At 37.6% G+C, this 17,985-nt stretch overlaps 1 protein-coding gene across 5 annotated transcripts in view; it reads left to right on the top strand.

Annotated features, from left to right (window-relative positions):
• Positions 1-3,962: 3,962 nt before the first annotated feature.
• The window catches only part of LOC126754254 (protein turtle), a 137,830-nt gene continuing 123,807 nt past the window's right edge, over positions 3,963-17,985 (top strand). For all 5 annotated transcript variants that reach the window (XM_050466266.1, XM_050466265.1, XM_050466264.1 and 2 more), the window contains exons 1-2: positions 3,963-4,324; positions 9,720-10,331. The gene's annotated coding sequence lies outside the window, so the exon portion shown is untranslated. The remainder of the gene's footprint in view (positions 4,325-9,719; positions 10,332-17,985) is intronic.

Here is a 17,985-nt window from a genome sequence, read left to right as displayed (position 1 = left end):
AACAACAACAACAACAACGAATACAACAAAGTGCAGTGAATTTTAAACAACTTTTTATTTATTAACACTTTATTCAATTTATCGCATCAACGCGCCGACGGGGCTCAAATGTGTGTAAACTGCGGAAAACCGCCGTCACAACAACAACAACAGCAGACGAGCACCATATAGAATGTAAGGGAAGCAACAACAAACGCGAAAAATACACACACACGAACACACGGAGGCAAGCCAAAGCGATTATAAACCTTTGAGCTGTCAAAAGAGTTTAAAAACATCATTTTTCATGTAATTAATTACAACTACAAATTACCATAGCAGCGGAAAAAGGTGAGCCACCGAAAGTTGTAGCGCGCTGCGCTGCTGTTGTTGATGTTGCTGATGTTTGTGTTGAGGCTGCAATTGCAATTGAGGCGATGCGCTGCTGATGTTGATGCATCGAGACAACTATGCGTGCAGTTGGAGTTGTTGTTGTTTGGTTTTTTGCTGGTAATAAAGCATATTATGAGCTTTTTTCCGATTATAATGCACAAATGTCAAAATATTTACATACATCTGTACGTGTGTGTGTGTGTGAGCCGCTGAGCAGCAGCAAAAAAGTCGCTCACAACAAATTACAATAAAAATGAAGAAAAATGATGCACAAATGAGAATTGTAAAAATGCAGTTAGCACACACTTACGATTTTCCACAACAGCGAGCACACAGCGCCATGGCTTATGTGTATGTATGTATGTGTGAGCTTGCCGCATAGAACAATAAAAAATGCATTTTTCGATTTGGCGCTGAGAACTGGACACTGCCGCAATGTATTTACCTCTATATGTATGCGCTTATGTACTCTTGTAACTGCTTTCCGATACCTTTGTATCTACATACATACATCCATATATACATTTGACACATAAAAGCAAGCTCAGACAGAACAAGTTCAGCGCGCAGCATAAAACTTAGCTGCTTGCTACCAAAAACCAAAAAACTACAACAAACCAACAACAAACACGCCATAAGAATGAAGCTGAAGCTGAAGCATAAATGCCAAGCGTAAGCGCCAAACTATTGAGAAGCCGCAGCAACAACAAAAACTGGTTTCATGAACAGCATTACAGCAACAACAGCAAAGAAAATATATGTCGAACCTGTGTTTGATGGCGAAGTTTAGGGCCAACTTTAAAGTACATAATAGGTTTCACACGCACACACACACATACCTGCATACCAAGCACAAGCACGCCACATAAGATGAATGGAGAGCAAAAGAACCTGCAGAAGTGGCTCGAAAGCGAAATATCAACAAAAAGCAGGAAGTCATGTGGCGCGCTGAAGACAAGTACTTCAGCGGCTTGCAGAAGCACTGAAAAAGCAGTTGCAACAACAACAATAACCGCAAGAAGTATCAGCTGAAGCCCATGCAAGCGGAAGAAGACGCTTAAGCAGTAAGACCAGCACATGTGAAGGGCTTCAGCAGATCAGATCGATAAAATGTATTTTAATAAATGTAAATATATGGAGATATGTAAATTATATATGTAAATAAAAAGTTGAAATAAATATATCTACTGTTATATATACATAAGTAACAGATTTTCGAAAACAAAAACAAAAGGTTACACTGAGATAATACACCTGTTTACCAGATTTGGATGAAGGAACATCTGTTCGGCAGCAGCCATTTCTGGTTCTGGTGATTTTACTGCCGAGTTGCCAGTGCTCAGCCAGATAAAAATCTTGATCTGTTTGAATAACTTACACTCAAACACTCAACACTGAGCACTTCACTCAGCCCTCTTATGTAATTTTAGCTGTTGCCTATACCCAAAGTGTCAAATATATCTCAAAGAACCGGTCCTTCGAATACGCTAAAAGTAGTTAAACGGAAATACTTTCATCATCCATTAAGAGATCACAAAAGAAGGTTAAGTTAAATGATCGATCCTAAGAGGCATCTCACTTGTACAGCTTAGAACGCCGGTCCGTTGTGGTAACAAAAAACTCCTATATACTCGATCATAAGACCCTCACAGATTAACAAAGTAGTGCAGTAGATCTCCCACGTTTTACTCCAGAGGCCAGAAAAACTTCGCATTCGTACAAGAACTGATCGTCTACCCGCGCCTGTTAAGCGCATCGAGGTCCATTGGTCCAGGACTAGAAGGCAAAATGCCAAACTAGATCCAACTCTGTCACATTCCGATGTGAGATGTTCAAGGGTGTCTATGGCTAGTTCATCGACTTTGGAGTTTTGTTTGTTTCCGCTGTGAACTGTCGTCCGTCTGATGATGAAGTACCTTGATGCTACGCTGCGCTCTGTGGGAGTTCGTCTACCGTCACCTTGACAACAGAGACTTCTGCTTGAAAAACATTACAGTGGCCTGGTAGTTTAAAACTATGACTGACGTGAAGCTCCTTATAGAAAATTCCACCTCCAACTTTGTCTCCTAGCTACGACCAATCGTTGGGTGGATCACAGCGACTTCTTCCTATCCACATTTCTCTCGTCGGTTTTTAGGAATGCAGTCGAAGGGGGAAAGAATTTCGGCGTGGCCTTGTTCGGACTCTTTTATATACCCAACTTTCCTGAGTCTTAGAACACACTTCGCAGTAATATACATGCGGGCAATGTTCACGGATGCTATGTTTAAATTTTCAGTAAACGCTATTGTTGGTGTAGTCCGTTTGCCGTTGAGAGCTACTCTTTGGAAACGTTCAAGATTTTTAGCTTTTCAAGCGCCCTCCACTAGCCGAGTACACCATAGAACATGATTGATTGGCTTTACTGTGGTTTCGTGAGAGCCCCCATCTTTTCCCTATAGCTCCTCTAAAGCAATATAAGCCGATGCTTTCTTTACTCTCTCCTCAATAGACTTCTATCAAGGATAAGCTCTAGCTCTTTCATCTTATCGACAGGTTGAAGCCGTGAAACTCCGAAGGAGAGAAGAGGCATGTTTGGGAGAAATCATAACGATAGTTAAATTAAATTTTGCTCAAAGAGTCCAGCCCTTTCCATTTTAATTTTTTTCTATAATCCGGAACCCCGATTTTGTATTTCGATGCTTATAAAGAAGCACGCTCCACTTATATAAACTGAAATTCCACACAAGCTCTTCGAATTTCTCACCGTGTACACGCTTTAAACAAGGTATTTGTGCAACTATGCGCGTGGTGGCCAGTTATGCTTGTTGTGCTATGTGCGAGTATTTATAAGCAAAACAGGCACCAACGGTCGATTCAATTGTTGAAAGGGTTCAGGCCGGTTTCGAGAAGCAGAGGTGCTTCAAAACCAAAACATCAAACAAACGCTGCTGCCACACAAACAATAACAGGTTAAATAGCGCGCGTTAGACAGCGAAGGATGCACTGATAATGAGAGAGAGAGAGCGAGAGCAAAAAACATAATAAGCAGTTGCACCTGAGCCGCACAAACTGTCCAACTGTGGCATTATTGAAAGCAAACAAGATAACGAAGTTGTCCTCTGCTGCTGGCCACTAACAGAGGCTGAATGAAGATCCGTAGCGGTGCGCATGCGCAGCAGCCACTAGAGTAATGCGAAGAATTCTCAGCGTAGCAAGCGAACGAAGTGATGTTGTTTGGAGAGCGCGCAGTTTTCCAGCCATGCAAATGCTGAAAACGACATCGCTCAGCCGCGCGCTCAGCGAACTTGCTTGGACCAGAAATTTCCAATATTCTCAGCTCTGCTTATTACATGATGCTGTCGCGCTGCTGGCTTGCTCTGAGCAGCGGCGCTAATGCGCAGTTGCTGTTGCTGCCACAACGCTGGCTCTCACCTACGCTCTGCCGCCTGCCTGCAAGTGCGCTGCTGAGCAACCGAGCAGGCTGCACACGAGTCGGCAGGTCGCTGCTTGGCTGTGCGCTCGTTTGTCTCGCTTAGCTTTCGACTTTCCAGCGCTGGTTGCTGTGCGAATGCCTGACGCTCCGCAATTTAGTACTCAGTTGTTGTGCCCGTCAAGCGAACGTGTTCGGTTAATCAAAGCGTGTGCGCTACACTGTAATAGATACACAGGCCGTCGGAAAATTCTATGCTTGCCACAGTCAGCAACACCACCACCACCATCACCACTAGCATCACAGCTATTCACCAACAGCGCCACAACCACTAAAATCATTAACCCGATATATGCGCGTGTATGTATATGTGTGCGTGTGCGCGCAAGTGTATATGTGTGTGTGTGTTTTCAGTAAAAGCAAATTGAAGTGAAGTCGCCAGCTTTAAGGCAGCAAATGTGCTAGAATCGCTCGAATAAGTGGTGAAAATCTTCAAAAACAAGTTCGAATAGACGTGAGTTTCGCGTGTGAAAGGTGAAGGTAATGAAATAAATAAGTAAAAGCAATTAAAAATGTCAACAATCGGAACTAACGCCGTGACTTGTGTACTCGGCGGCGCTTAAGGGTGGGAAAATGTTGTGTATCGCTGGAGCGTGAAAAACTTTCCGACACGAAAAAGTCTCATAAATCATTATCGGGCGTCTACGGCAGTTAAAAATGGTGTAATCCTTGATATTGCTGAATAAACGCAGGCACTTGCAGGCGCCTCGGTGCTGCCGTGCTTTAATTATGCACATGTGCCGCCTTAATATTTTACACTAAAAAATGCATACATTTTTGCGCGTGTATGTGTGCGCTTGTGTGTGGTTATAAGTTATTGGAAAAGCAGCAACAACGCGCACACAAACGCCAATAAGCGGGGGAAAATCGGCGAAGAAAAATTCTACACAGCAAAGTCTGCAAATACCTTTGGCACGCAATGGCGCTCACCGCACAGCGCGCAGCGTCGCGACTCCGGTTTTGCACGCCAAATCAGCGGGAGAGGAGTTGGCGCGCTACGACGAGTGAGCGAAAACCAAAAACACACACAAACAATATACGTATAAAGAAAAAAGCAACAACAACCAACTGAAACTGGCGAAAAACTGCAAACTGCCACAACGCGCCTTCTATAGCGCGATATGTATGCAGCTAGTTAGGTAGCTGCTAACACTGCTATACACATATACATATGTATATGTATGTATGTATATATTCGCCAGTATTTATGTCTGTAAGGCGCAACGCTGACCACACCCGCGCGCGTGCACAGGTTTGAAAATTTCGGAAAATTTTCCAGTTTGGCAGGCGCTTATGGCGAGCTGGCAGCAGGCAGCAGGCGGGCAGCCGTCAATTGCTGCCACTGGAAAATGCAAAGGCAGCCAGGAATGCCAATAAGAACAAACAGTAACAGCGGCAAAAGCAGCAGCAGCAGTTTGTGGCTGCAGAGTGCAAAAGCATATTACAGGCTTTGACCAAGGAAACATGTTGAGTTGGTTTGCTTAACTTGAGCAGTTGAAACAACAGAGCATCCCACAGCTTGTCAGCGGTTGGATGTGTGTGTGTGCTTGCCAGTGTATTGTGTGTATTTGGTAACGCAAGTCTACAATCGCACACAAGTTTGCCTTTGCATGTACTTCGTATCCGCATGTAAGAGCCACTTTAAGTGTCAACTTGCACGAACGCGCGTCCTGTGCGCCCTGCCGACCGTCAACTCCACCGCACAGCAATCAGCAATGAGCAGTTGACGCTCCCCCGCCTGCCATTCGCACCATCGATTTGCAGCGGCGCGTTCTGCGGCAACTCTGCACTCAGCTGGGTGTTGTTTCTGTGCAGAATCTGTAAACAAAACCCGAAATATACACACATGTGCGAGTACAAGCGACTTTGACAGCTCTTTTGCAAAACTCAGTCGCTCCAAATGTCATCGACAGCTTTCATAACTCACGTCTTTTGCAGGCTTTTCCGTCGTCGCTCACTGCTCACCTGCTCTCTCTCATCGTGTAGTGGCACTCACTCACTATGCAGATAGCGCCCACTTTGTTCGTTGTCTCCAAATATTCATTGACGCTTATCCTTAAACGAGTCCATTTTTTTTTTCTACTGGGCACCGTTAGCTATGTCCGAACATCATCAGCTGTTGCCGAACACTCAAAATGAGTTCCATGAAACACTGTCACTTTAGCCAAACCAAGTTTACTGCTATTTTATCCATTTTAAAACCAATATATAATCGACTTATTTAATTTTGAGTTTAATTTGGATGTTCTTAAAGAAACTTGTAGATTATTTTCTAAAAAAATGGGGCATTAGAATTTCGAAAAGGTTGGGCAATATGACGATCTTTTTAGCGATGCGAAATCTTAGTGTTCTAGTGAAAAGATTTTCATCATTACGGTCTAAAATTTTGAGGAACATAATTAGACTAATTGGATCCTTTTATTAAACTAACTCAAACTCGAATTTCAGGATGAGTCGGGATTTGAAAATACCATCAAGAAAGAAAGGAGTCCAACTACTAAGATTAGATTATATGAAATAAGAGGTGTATGACTAGGCAGAAAAAGTAGGAATGCAAAGATATGAGGTGTAGAGTTAAGACCATCTGTTGACAAAATACGAAAAAACTTTTTTAACTAACCAATATATCAGTTATCCGCAAGAGAGTGCGTGAATGAACCCCTTTTCCTGAAAGAACTATACGCAAAAAAAAATATTTCTGCTTAAATTCAAAAGATTGGTCTGAAACAAATAGAAGTTGTACATTCGCATAGACACTCTAGCTCCGGATAACTTATAAAACTCGTTGAAACTGCTGAAAACTCAATCAAAATCCCGAAGAGAACACTGAAAACGAAATGCCAACGTCGTTCGTTGTTGGATGTTATTAGACATCTGCAAAGCTTCCAATAGTTAAACGTCACTAAAAGAGCTGCCGAAGTGTCGCTCCGCCAACTGACGTTTGCTGCCACTACGCTCCCGTTATTTTGAGCACATTTCGAGCGCTGTCCTGCCATGGCGCCCGCCTGTGCCACGAAATTTTGTGGATTGTGACCAAACGCGCTGGAGCACACAAAACAGACGGAGACGAACACAGACGCCGCCAACAGAGACATCAGAGTAGGACAGACACGGGCGCGCGCGCTTCAAATAAACTAAATAATTGAACAGGGACATTTATAAATTCTAGAATAATTTGGAAAATGTGAAATAAAGTGTGAAATAAATACGCTTGAACAGTGAGTTTACGCGTTTATTGTTGTTAGTGGTTTGTGTAAACACACTTGAGATGCACCGATATGGTCGCAGTGAATATTAATCAATTTAAATCTGTTCTGTTTTTTTTTGGTTTTTTTTTTCAAAACTACTCCTTGCCGTGCTGGCATTGCGCTGAAGCACGTGTGTAGTGTGTTGTGACCTAATCTGGTGGCGAAGCAAAGTGCAAAAGTGCTCACCGCCGAAGAACAGCGGGGTCGCCAAGCGCTTGCTGCCAGACTAGTTGGCTGTGTCGAAGTGTTGAAAATGAAAATGTAAAATTAAAAACAGTTAGACAAGGAGGCGACAGCCGCAATGCTAACAGTTCAACAGTCACATGTGACATTGCCGTCGAGTGAGTGAGTCACGTGCCAAATTGTGTGTTCGGTACCGAAAATTGCGAGAATTGTTAATAAAATGGCAAAAGGGCGTGGATGAGAGGTCAACTGTGTGCAAACAAAGATATAATGAAAACATGAAAAGCGGAATTTAATGTGAAAACAAGTGCGAAAATGATTGAATTTGGTGAAAATAGTTGCGTGTGTTGAGCTGCGCTAAGAAGTGTAGCAAAGATTTGCGCCTCAAAAGTGGAGAAAGTTTTTGAAAATTGTTTTCTGAACGTGCTTTGTTGAACCATTGTTGTACAACTGCCAAGAATTCATAGATTTTTTTTTCCAATTTAACTGGTATTTAATGTTCAATTAAAATATTACAACCGCTGATGTGCTATTGTGCGCAGAAATTCCTTTTCCATGCAAGCACTGTACAGTAGAGATTTTTTTTGAAATAAAATTGGAAAGCCGCTTAACGTGACACTAATCCCTTTGCTGTGAAAAACGCGGTGCTCACCGAAAACAACAAAATAAATATAAAGAAATTTGGCAAAAAAAATTGTGCGTTGATAGTTGAAATGAAAAGGGGGCTACAATCAGAGAAACACACAAGAGCTTATTGAACAAAAGAAAGAATTTTGAAATTACAGAAAGTAAAAGCTTTTCAACAGCTTTATGTGTTTCGAATGTGAGATTGACATAATAGTTCAAAAAAATAGTTGATTTTATTTAGAAGAAAAAAATTGAAAAAAAAATTTCAAAAAAAAAAAATGAAAAAAAATAAAAAAAAAAAATTTTTAAAAAAAAAATTGAAAAATATGAATTCATTTTTCAAAAAATTTATTTCCCGGTTTTTTTGTCAAAGACTTAACTAAAATTTGTAACATTTTTTTCGAGAAAAGTATGTTTTTTAAAGCAGTTTTGCTGTCAAGCTTTGTTTTTGCCTCTACTTAAGTCAACTTTAAACTAATTTAAAATAATTTCTTGGAACTTCGAAACAGAAAGTAAAAAAATAAACGCTCTAAAAAAGCTAAGACTTGAATTATGGTTCTCATAACGATAATATAATAAAATTGTCAAATATTGGGTAGTCGAAAAAGTTTTTTCGTATTTCCAATCAAATTTCAATTTTTTTTTTATTTTTAATGAACATTAATGAACCAAATAAATACCAATTTGGATGACCAGTTTTTGCTATTTTTCTCTTATAGACATTATCCAATCAGTGTAAAACTTTTCTGGTTTCTCGGCGAAAAACTGCGAAAAGTAATTTTGAAGTATTGTCTTAAAGCCAACTTTACTCCATGAAGGGAATTCTGCATTGACTGAAATAAATGTAGTTCGATGGTGCAAGGCTATATGGTGGATGCACCAAAACTTCCCAGCCAACCTCCCCTGTGTTTGCCGATTCATCAAAGATGTGTGTGGTCAAGCGTTCTCCTGATGGAAGACGAAGCCCTTTCTGTTGATAAGTTCTGGCTGTTTTTTTCGATTGCTTGCTTCAATCAGTTGTTGACAGTAAAATGTAGAATCAATCGTTCGACCAAACTGGACCAGCTCATAGTGGATGATTCCTTTACAATCCCACCAAACTCTCAGCTTAACCTTTGGAGACGTCAATCCTAGCTTTGCGACCATTTGTTGAGCTTCACCACGCTTGGACCATGATCTTTTTCGCACATTAATGTCGTATTTGATCCAACTTTCGTCTCCTGTTACCATTCACTTCAGAAATGGTTCGATTTCATTTTGTTTCAGCAAAAAATCGCAGATGTTAATTTGGTCTATTGGATTTTTCAAAGACAATTCAAGTGGTACCCAAACATCGAGCTTCTTTTTATAGCCAGCCTTTTTTAAATGGTTCAAAACCGTTTGTTGATGAATGCTAAGTTCCTTAGTGATATCATAGCTGCTTATGTGACGGTTCTGGCCAATCTTTTCTATATTTTCATCGACTTTTTCAACGATAGGTCAACCGGAGTGAGGTACAGCTTTACTGAGAAAATACGAAAATACTTTTTCGATCCAATATGAAAAAAGTCTCTTATTTTTAAAGCTTTGAATATATGCAAAAATAGTAACTAATGTTATGTTAGTGTTAGTGATGAAAATATTTATCAAATATATGATACGTACTATATTGCGATAATAAACTGGATGCACTTTCATAATTTTTAATCGCGATACACAACAATACATTTAGGACAAAAATTTGCAGACTTCTCGCTTCAATAATAAACACGAATGTGGTTTAGTGCTTAAGTGAATTTGTATTTTCTTAACATGTTTCATATTTCTTCACATTTTAGCAAAAATTTTCAATTCAATTCAAAACACAAAAACAATACAGGGTGTAAGTGCGCGCTGAAACATACAAAAGCATAACAACTCAGAACAGCAACGAACAACTGTCTATGAGTGAATTGTGAACGAGAAAGGCATCAAATAAAACCAAATCAAAAATTCGCAGAGAAATCACTTATAATAATAAAATCAGCAGGCTTCGTTGCCTGTCAACGCGCCCACGTAAAAAGTGCTTAACAGCAACCCCAAAACTCCAGCAGCGACTGGGGAGCGCCAGGTATCAAGGGATTATCCGCCAAACGTGTAATTCATACTTTAATACAGTGAAAAGACAAAAAAAATACAAAAGGCACCACCACACGCCCCACAGTCAGCGTTGAAGTGTGCAAGAAAAGCGAGCGCGATTGCGAGTGGAGTTGTGAAAGTATCAATTTCAGACGCCTCTTTTTGAAAGCAAGAAAAAGTCAATAAGTGTATAGAAATATATTTGCTGAAATATCCAAATTTATTTTGCATTCGCTGCGGCAACCATATCATCGCTTTTTCCGTCAGCTACGTCACACAGTAACTCCGTCATTCATTGGTTCGTCAAGTTGGATAATGAATGCGCAAAAAAGGTGAGTTCACAGTGGAGCTACAAATTTTATTACTTATTCAGTTCTTGATTTACATATAAGAACGAATAAAATCAATTCTGAAACCAGTTTGTTAGAGGTTTCTAAGATTCTTTAGAAAGAAATCTGATTCGGACCAAAATTTGTGCATTTTTTTTTTCAAAAAAACGTTGAGTAGGGTTTCCAAAATAGAAGCTTAGGTTTTTAGGTTAAGTTAAGAGGTCGATCTTAAGAGAGAACTTACTTGGACAACTTAGAACACCGGTCTGTCGTGGTACCTAAAAAACTCTTCTATACATAAGACACTTACAGATCAACAGAGCGCTTTGAGCATATCACAAGTTTGTTGAGACGGGTAATGTCAGTTTCGTCCAAGTCTTCTGGATCGACGAAGGTAGGACTAACGAGAAAGAAGTAGAATCAGCATACACATACATATGTATGTGTCTCAGCTTAAGCTGTCCTATTTTTTGCTCCCAACTCTCTGTCATTACCTACGAACAGCGAGAAATAAGTCGACTGAGGTTAGAAATAGAGTTGCGCTGAAGAAATACAAGATCAACGAGGTCAAGTCCTATAAAGAGTGTTTAGATATTTTTTGTTAAACATGGACTTATTTATTTTGATCCAAAAGCAGCCCAAACAACCTTAGAAACATGACACTGTTCCTTTTTTTCTGAACAGTCTGTATCAAAGTTTAGCAGAAAAGCTTATCAGAAAACTAATCTTTGAAAGACTATAAAAAGCAGAGCTTTGATAAAAAAAGAAGATTCCTCTTACATAAGTACATAAAATTATCTGCGAACTGAGTCGAACCTCTTCTAAAAAGCAATTACAAGTTAATTATATACCCTCCGCCTGACCAAACACAAACTCTCCATGGCCCTTAAGCTGAAACTAAAGCATAAGAAAACTCAACAAAGTACTAATTTCAACCACAAGACACAATCATTCATTCACTCATTCATTCATTTGTTTTAATAATGGCTCTAAGTGTAGTACATAAGTATGTATGCATGTATGTGTGTGCGTGTGTCTTTTATGCCAAAACAATGTGCGAACAGACCAAGCAAATGCAGAGCACAACAACTTTTATAGTTTGCAATTGCTTTGAGAAAATTGTGTGTTTGCTGAAGATTAACGGCACCACAAAAGCAACAACAACGCACAGCAAGTCGGTACAAAAGCCGAAGCCCACAAAAACACGCCAAAACAAATGACAATAACTACTTAAAAATCCATAAATCTTCAGCAAATTTATATGTACAAATATATAACAAATATATATATATATATAGTATACACATAGAAGTGAGTGTGTGTATCAGTAATTTTTTTACGAAATCTGTAGCAAATGAAACTAAAACTAAAATCCACAAAACGCTATCATTTATCATTATTAACAATTTCGTCGGTTGTTGAGAGCATGAACTTGCCATTGTGTGTTAGTAAATACATATTTCTTTGTATGTATGCACGTATGTATGTATATAAAATGCTATGGCTACATACATACGTACTTTTATTGCAACAAAGCCGTAATCAAGCTTCAAAACAAGTCTAACGAAAGTATGTGCTCGTTAATATAAATCTGCCGTAAGCTGGCTGCTGGGAGGCATAGCAATTTCGTAGATCTAAGAAAAGTGCTCAGAAATTTACTAAACAAAACAAAGCCAAAGCAGATTTACTAAAAGGATTACGAAATTAATTTAACTCGTTACATTTTTGCTCTCTCTACTACTCGCTCTTGAAGCAAAAAATAAACTTTGGAATTCTAAGCTTTTGACTTGGATCTCTTGTATCGATATTTTAAAATGATTGCTTTTGAAAACTTGCAAGTATTATATTATGTTGTGGAGTGAATTATTTTATTCAGCCTTGAAATCCAAAGCAGAATCACTCTTGCCGACAGGTGCTACTTCGAACTGAGTAGGCAACTGAAAAGTAAAGTCCTATTACCACGAACAAAGATCTAACTCTACAAGTCCCTCACGATTGCCGTCCTGATATAAGGTGCGGAGGCATGGGTAATATCATCATCTGAGGAGTCGGCCTTAGGAGTGTTCCAGAGAAAGATTTTGCGGAAGATTTAAAGTCCTTCTTTATAGGTCGATGGCCACAGTCGATGGAACGATGAGCTGTACGAAATATACTAAGATATTGATATAGTTCAGCGAATCAAGAGGCAGCGGCAGATAATTTTGACCGGATGGAAGAAAACACTTCTGCTTTGAAGGTTTTCGATTCATTATGCTCCCATGGAAGCAGAGGAAGAGGAAAATCACCATTCAGTTCGAAAAATCAGGTGAAAAGGACATGGCTGCACTTGATATCTCCAATTGGCGCCAAATAACGAAAAGAAGTGACGACTGGCGCGCTGTCGTTAACTCGGCTATAACCGCATAAGAAGAAGAATGATTTAATTTTTATTTTAGTGCTTGTCATAGCGATAGAACTTTGAGCAAGCAAAGATATTACTCTCAGCTCGCAAATTTTCAGAAATTTTAAGACCTAAACTAAAAGATATTTTCTACCGAAACTTTTACTTCTTTTTCTACTTCTTCTGTAACAACGGTCTAAGCGCCTCATCTGTCAATTCGAAACCCAAAGCAAACCAAATTTTTCATTAGTTAGTAAGTCCTAACTGTTTCGAAACATATACAATACTTCCACACACACACACCACAGTGCTGTTAAGAAATGGAGAGTTAATTTTTATTGTCCAAATCGAACTCTGCTCCCAAATAGTGATTCTTCAATGGAAATCGAAATGAAAATTGTGTTCTCAGTGTCTATGTTGGTTCCAGGATAGGCGAATATCTCCACAACTTTAATTTTTTGTCCTCTGACATGGAATTAGAGCCAATGCTTCTCATTTTAGTGGAAGGTAAAGTTCATTTCGATCTTATTTTGATTTAATTTAGAAATAATGGAACAAACAGTGAGCTCTTTTAAAGAATGTTCATGTTTCTATTTCACTGAAATCTCGTCTTTTAAGATCTCATTCAGTGTCAAATGATTTGGAGTGGCTATTTGATTTGTCAGTTTTTTCTTCCTCAAAGGCAGAATTGCTTCATAAGGTGAGAGATAATACATAAATTTACTTTCTGCCACAATTTTTGATTATTTTTGGTGAAGATAAAGGTAGAGAGCGCTTTTCCTTTATTTTTTTTTAAATCAATATCGAATTCGGTTAAGTTTTATGATAAAAAAATCAGCTGGATTTGGGAACTGTTCAACAAATTCGTAACACTAATTCACACTTATTTTACGTTTCTGATGTCAGAGGCTCTTTCTTGCTAATTTTGGGTTGCGAAAACTGAAATTAATATTAAATATTTTTATTTTGTAGTCAAGGGATGTGGGGATCAAATCACAACCATTTACTAAAGTAACAAAACTAGCTGTACGCGATGGAAATTTTCGAAATTAAATTCGTAATTAGGACACCTCAAATATCCCACAGACCGTTTAGCACATCAGTCGCAAATGTTTCCTTCAGCTTTTTTGAGCAGTGTCATCTTTATCTTCACACTTTTGAACCCGCCAAGTGCTGTCTCAATCTTTTGCTACTTGCTCATAGACAGCAACATAAACACAAGTTTTCAAAACCTCTTCCAGTATGATTAACTTTACATAAGAAAAAACTTTCGTCCAAGTTTTACTCGACCGAACTTATTTATACAATTGTTTTTGCCACATTCTCTCTTTGCTGCAACGAATTGGGCGATTGCGGACTCACCATTTATTTATAAGCACGCAAAATTCCAACAACTTACATAAGTACAGCTATGCGTAAAGCACTAGATCCGCTTATTTTTAGAAACGCTTGCATAAAAACTCCACATACACACACATACATATCTGCATTTCTGTATGTAAAAAGTGTTTCATGTTTGTTTTTTTGGACGGCACCTCCCCGCAGACGATTTTCACACCACATTTCGTCCGCTTTAAGTTTCCAAACGAAAGTTGGTTGGCTGTAGTTTTCAACAATTATGTCATTACTCTGTGGTTTCTGGCTTTGTTTTGGCTTTTCTCGAATATTTCATAATTCGTTTTTCATAAACTTTTTCTCTGCACTCGATATTGCCACATACACACACACATGCATACAGAGCGGTCAGTGGCGGCCAGTGGCCATAATTTTACTTGTATGTGTTTTGCAGTTGCGCCAATTGTTGTTGCTTGAGATTGCAAATTTTTGTTGTTACGATATGAGATTTTCGTGCGAGTTTAAATGCAAATTTATGAAATTGAACTTTTATATTTTTGTTGCTGCAATTCGTTTGAGGTTGTTACACATTTTTTTCAAATTGCTTGCCGAAAACAAGAGTTAATTGGCTGGCAGTGGTTGAGGCTGGCTAGCTGGCTAGAAACAATGTCAAATTGGTCATTATTAGTCAAAAGTTTTGACAAAATGTTGAAAATATTTATATTTTGTGCAAACAATTATTTTCTGTAATAAAATATATTCAATACTGAATTCTACGCATGAAGTTTGTTGAAAACGAATTTATGGATACTGAAAATAGAATTAGTTTAATACGGGGAAAGGAGCAGAACTTGTAAATAACGTTAAAACAAAGTGAGAGGCAATATTTTGACTGTGGCAGTGTGAGCAGGAAAATATACTCACATTCATAGAAAAATATTATATCATTGTATGCAAATAGATTATATATTTTCATTCGTTTACGGGATCAGTGTTCATATACTAGATATACATATATCTCTATTTAATTCTATGTTGCAAATGAATCGTCTAAAGTTGAAGTTTAGAATTTACTCTCGTAACCAGGCAGCTAACGAGTTCTCTAACAGCCTACGATACTTAATTTCGAAACCGAAATAAGTATAGAGCACTATTTATCAAAATGCTTAGAAAGAGCATAAAAATCGACAAAAAAGATCCAAATGTAACCATATCAGTTTCAAGAATACTTAAGAAATTATAACTTTTGAAATTATATATTTATAAACGAATTATTCCATAGAAATAACAAAATAAAAAAAATTACCAAAGTTGATGAGAGACAGATTTTACGGTCTGCTAAATATATATAGGATTTTTCAATAGGGCACTACAAGTAGACCGATAGGGACGGCAAACGACGCGATATTTTTTCCTGCGCTTTTGACATTAATTTTCAGTGAGGCTTGTCATTTTGTCATGGAAAGATATACGATCCATCATCTTGTCGAAATTATTTAAAATTATTACCGAAATTCAGAGTCAGTGGCCTCAACTCAAGAGTGCCTAATTTATGGTCGTCATAATCGCCCGCTGAAATAACTTCAAGTATAATCTACTCACAAGCACGACAGCCTCACTTATTAGCACATTATCTTCACCTTTTCTAAAGGAAATCGATATTTATAGCATAATGTGTAATTCTTAAATAGTTTTCTTAAGAACATAGCCAAATTTAATCCTTAGTCATACATAATCATGATTCGCTTCGATAAAGTTTACCTTATCTGCTAATAATTATAATTTTGAAACTCTGAGAACACTCATAATACAAAACATGGTCGTTGATAAAAACATTTTTTTTAGGAAGTTCTTCTCATATGAAAACGAAAAGTAAACCCTAATATCAGTTAGGGCTCTTCAATTTGGTATAAAGACTAGTAAGACAAGTTTTATTCAGCATTGGAGACCATAACAATTCTCTTATTTTATTTTAAGTATATTTATGCTAAAAAACTCATGCACTCAGTGTTCAAACAGAACAAAAATATTCAAATAAATTTGATTTAGGACCTTTACAATTTCTCAATTCGTTATGCTTAAGGTCCTCCTTACTTGCGAAAAGTGAAAGTTATTTTTGTATGTACATGTGAAAACAACTGTTAAAATCATTAACTTATATCACATATACATATGTACGTTTGTTACATCGTCAAGATGCCACGAAAGTTTTCTAACGGCCCGACAGTTTTTCTTATGTGCGTGGAGAACTAACTTTTAAATGTCAGCGTTGCAATTTTATGTCTTTCATTTTACAATACTACTTATTTAGACTATCTTTGTCTTTTTGTGAAGAATCAAGATAAATTCTGTGTTCCATATAAACGTTGTCTAATGAGTGTGAAATTGCTATTACATTGGGCTAAGCAAGTACCCAGACATATACCATTTGCTATACCAATGATGTGAACCGAACCAAAGGTTCACGTAAGTGATTGTTATTTTTGTTTGACTCAAATAAAATGTATTGCAAGAATAAGAATAAGAATATAAGAACATAATTCAAATTTTAGGTTGATAAATAACTTTTGGGATACCCCTTACTATCTATAACTGCTTTCATACCTTTCGGCCTGGAATCAAACGATTTCTTTGTGTAGCTAGCAGCAATTTTATTCCATTCTGCTATCAAACCGTTTTTCAAGCGGCTTCATTTGGAAACTCGTATTTTCGAATCTCGCCTTCGGATTCCTGTGGCAGTTAGCTGCGCTAGAGATGGCAGTAGATTTGTGTATCTGAAAGAGAAATTCCCTAAACTTAGCGAGGCACAAATTTAAGAGGAAATATTTGTAGGCCAAAATATGGTAACTGATAAAGGGTACGAGTTTTGAAGAAGAAGTGAATATGCAGGAAAAGTCACCTGGAAATGTTTTGTGAACATTTTCTATTATAATTCTTCAATCGGAAAATTATAAAGGCTTAATAGATGAACTTATGTTGTGATATAAAGGTTTGGTGTGTAAAATGCCTTTAAATATACAAATGCTGTCCTTCTCAACAGGCTCTTTTCGGGCAAAGTTGGCTGCTGTGAGTGACGAATAAGGCGAGATGTTCCTTCAGAACATTTCCTTAATGGAGAAAAGGTATTACATAAGTGAAATTGTTGGATACTTAAATAAGGCCTTCGAAGAACCAAATGTTCACGAAAATCATAAGTATTTTTTCTATATTTGATAGATAGTAAATAATTGAGACTTTACACTGCGACCTTTGGTCTATTCTGTTTACTCTTATATCACATATGATCACACAGGTCCAGCACTCTGAGCAATTCCAGGCGCTTTTCTATATTAAGCAATATTTTTAAGAAAATGTATGTACTCGTATGTACATACATGTTTTTGGTGTTACAAGTTTTTTTTTTCATTTATATATTATTGTTTAGAGGCCCTAGGACATTCGAAATTAGCTATGAGTTTCCAAGTGACAAAAAAATGAAACTGTTAAGCCGGGCTGTTAAAGTGTCATAATTTCTTGTTTTTAGTCTCAAAGTTTTTATGCCAGCTTTTGTGATTTATACCAGTTGTTTGTTCGATTCTACAAATCAAATATCGACAAACTAGAGTTAGAAAATTATAGTAATTTTTTTCTATTTCTAAACAAATTCTTGTAAATAAACCAGTGTTATTTGATTTTCAATTCAAATATTTATAATCTGAATAGTTTTTTACCAGACTCATATGAAACATCGACTGATTTGAGCAAGAAATCGTGTGTACGAGTATTTTTCATATATGCAAATATGTTTCCTTTTTTACAAAATAAATTTTCCCAACGTAAGTCAAAGTCAGGCTCATTAAGAGCTTGTAAAATGTATGTATATATCAAACATATGAACATATTTACATATTTACATATAAACATATTTAGTTTTGTAAGAATGCAAGGTGAAGTGGCATTTGA

This window comes from Bactrocera neohumeralis, chromosome 3 (genome assembly GCF_024586455.1).
Source record: "Bactrocera neohumeralis isolate Rockhampton chromosome 3, APGP_CSIRO_Bneo_wtdbg2-racon-allhic-juicebox.fasta_v2, whole genome shotgun sequence".
NCBI lineage: Eukaryota > Metazoa > Arthropoda > Insecta > Diptera > Tephritidae > Bactrocera > Bactrocera neohumeralis.
The sequence above is the reverse complement of the archived record's forward strand: the minus strand, read 5'-3'. Positions and strand labels throughout refer to the sequence as shown.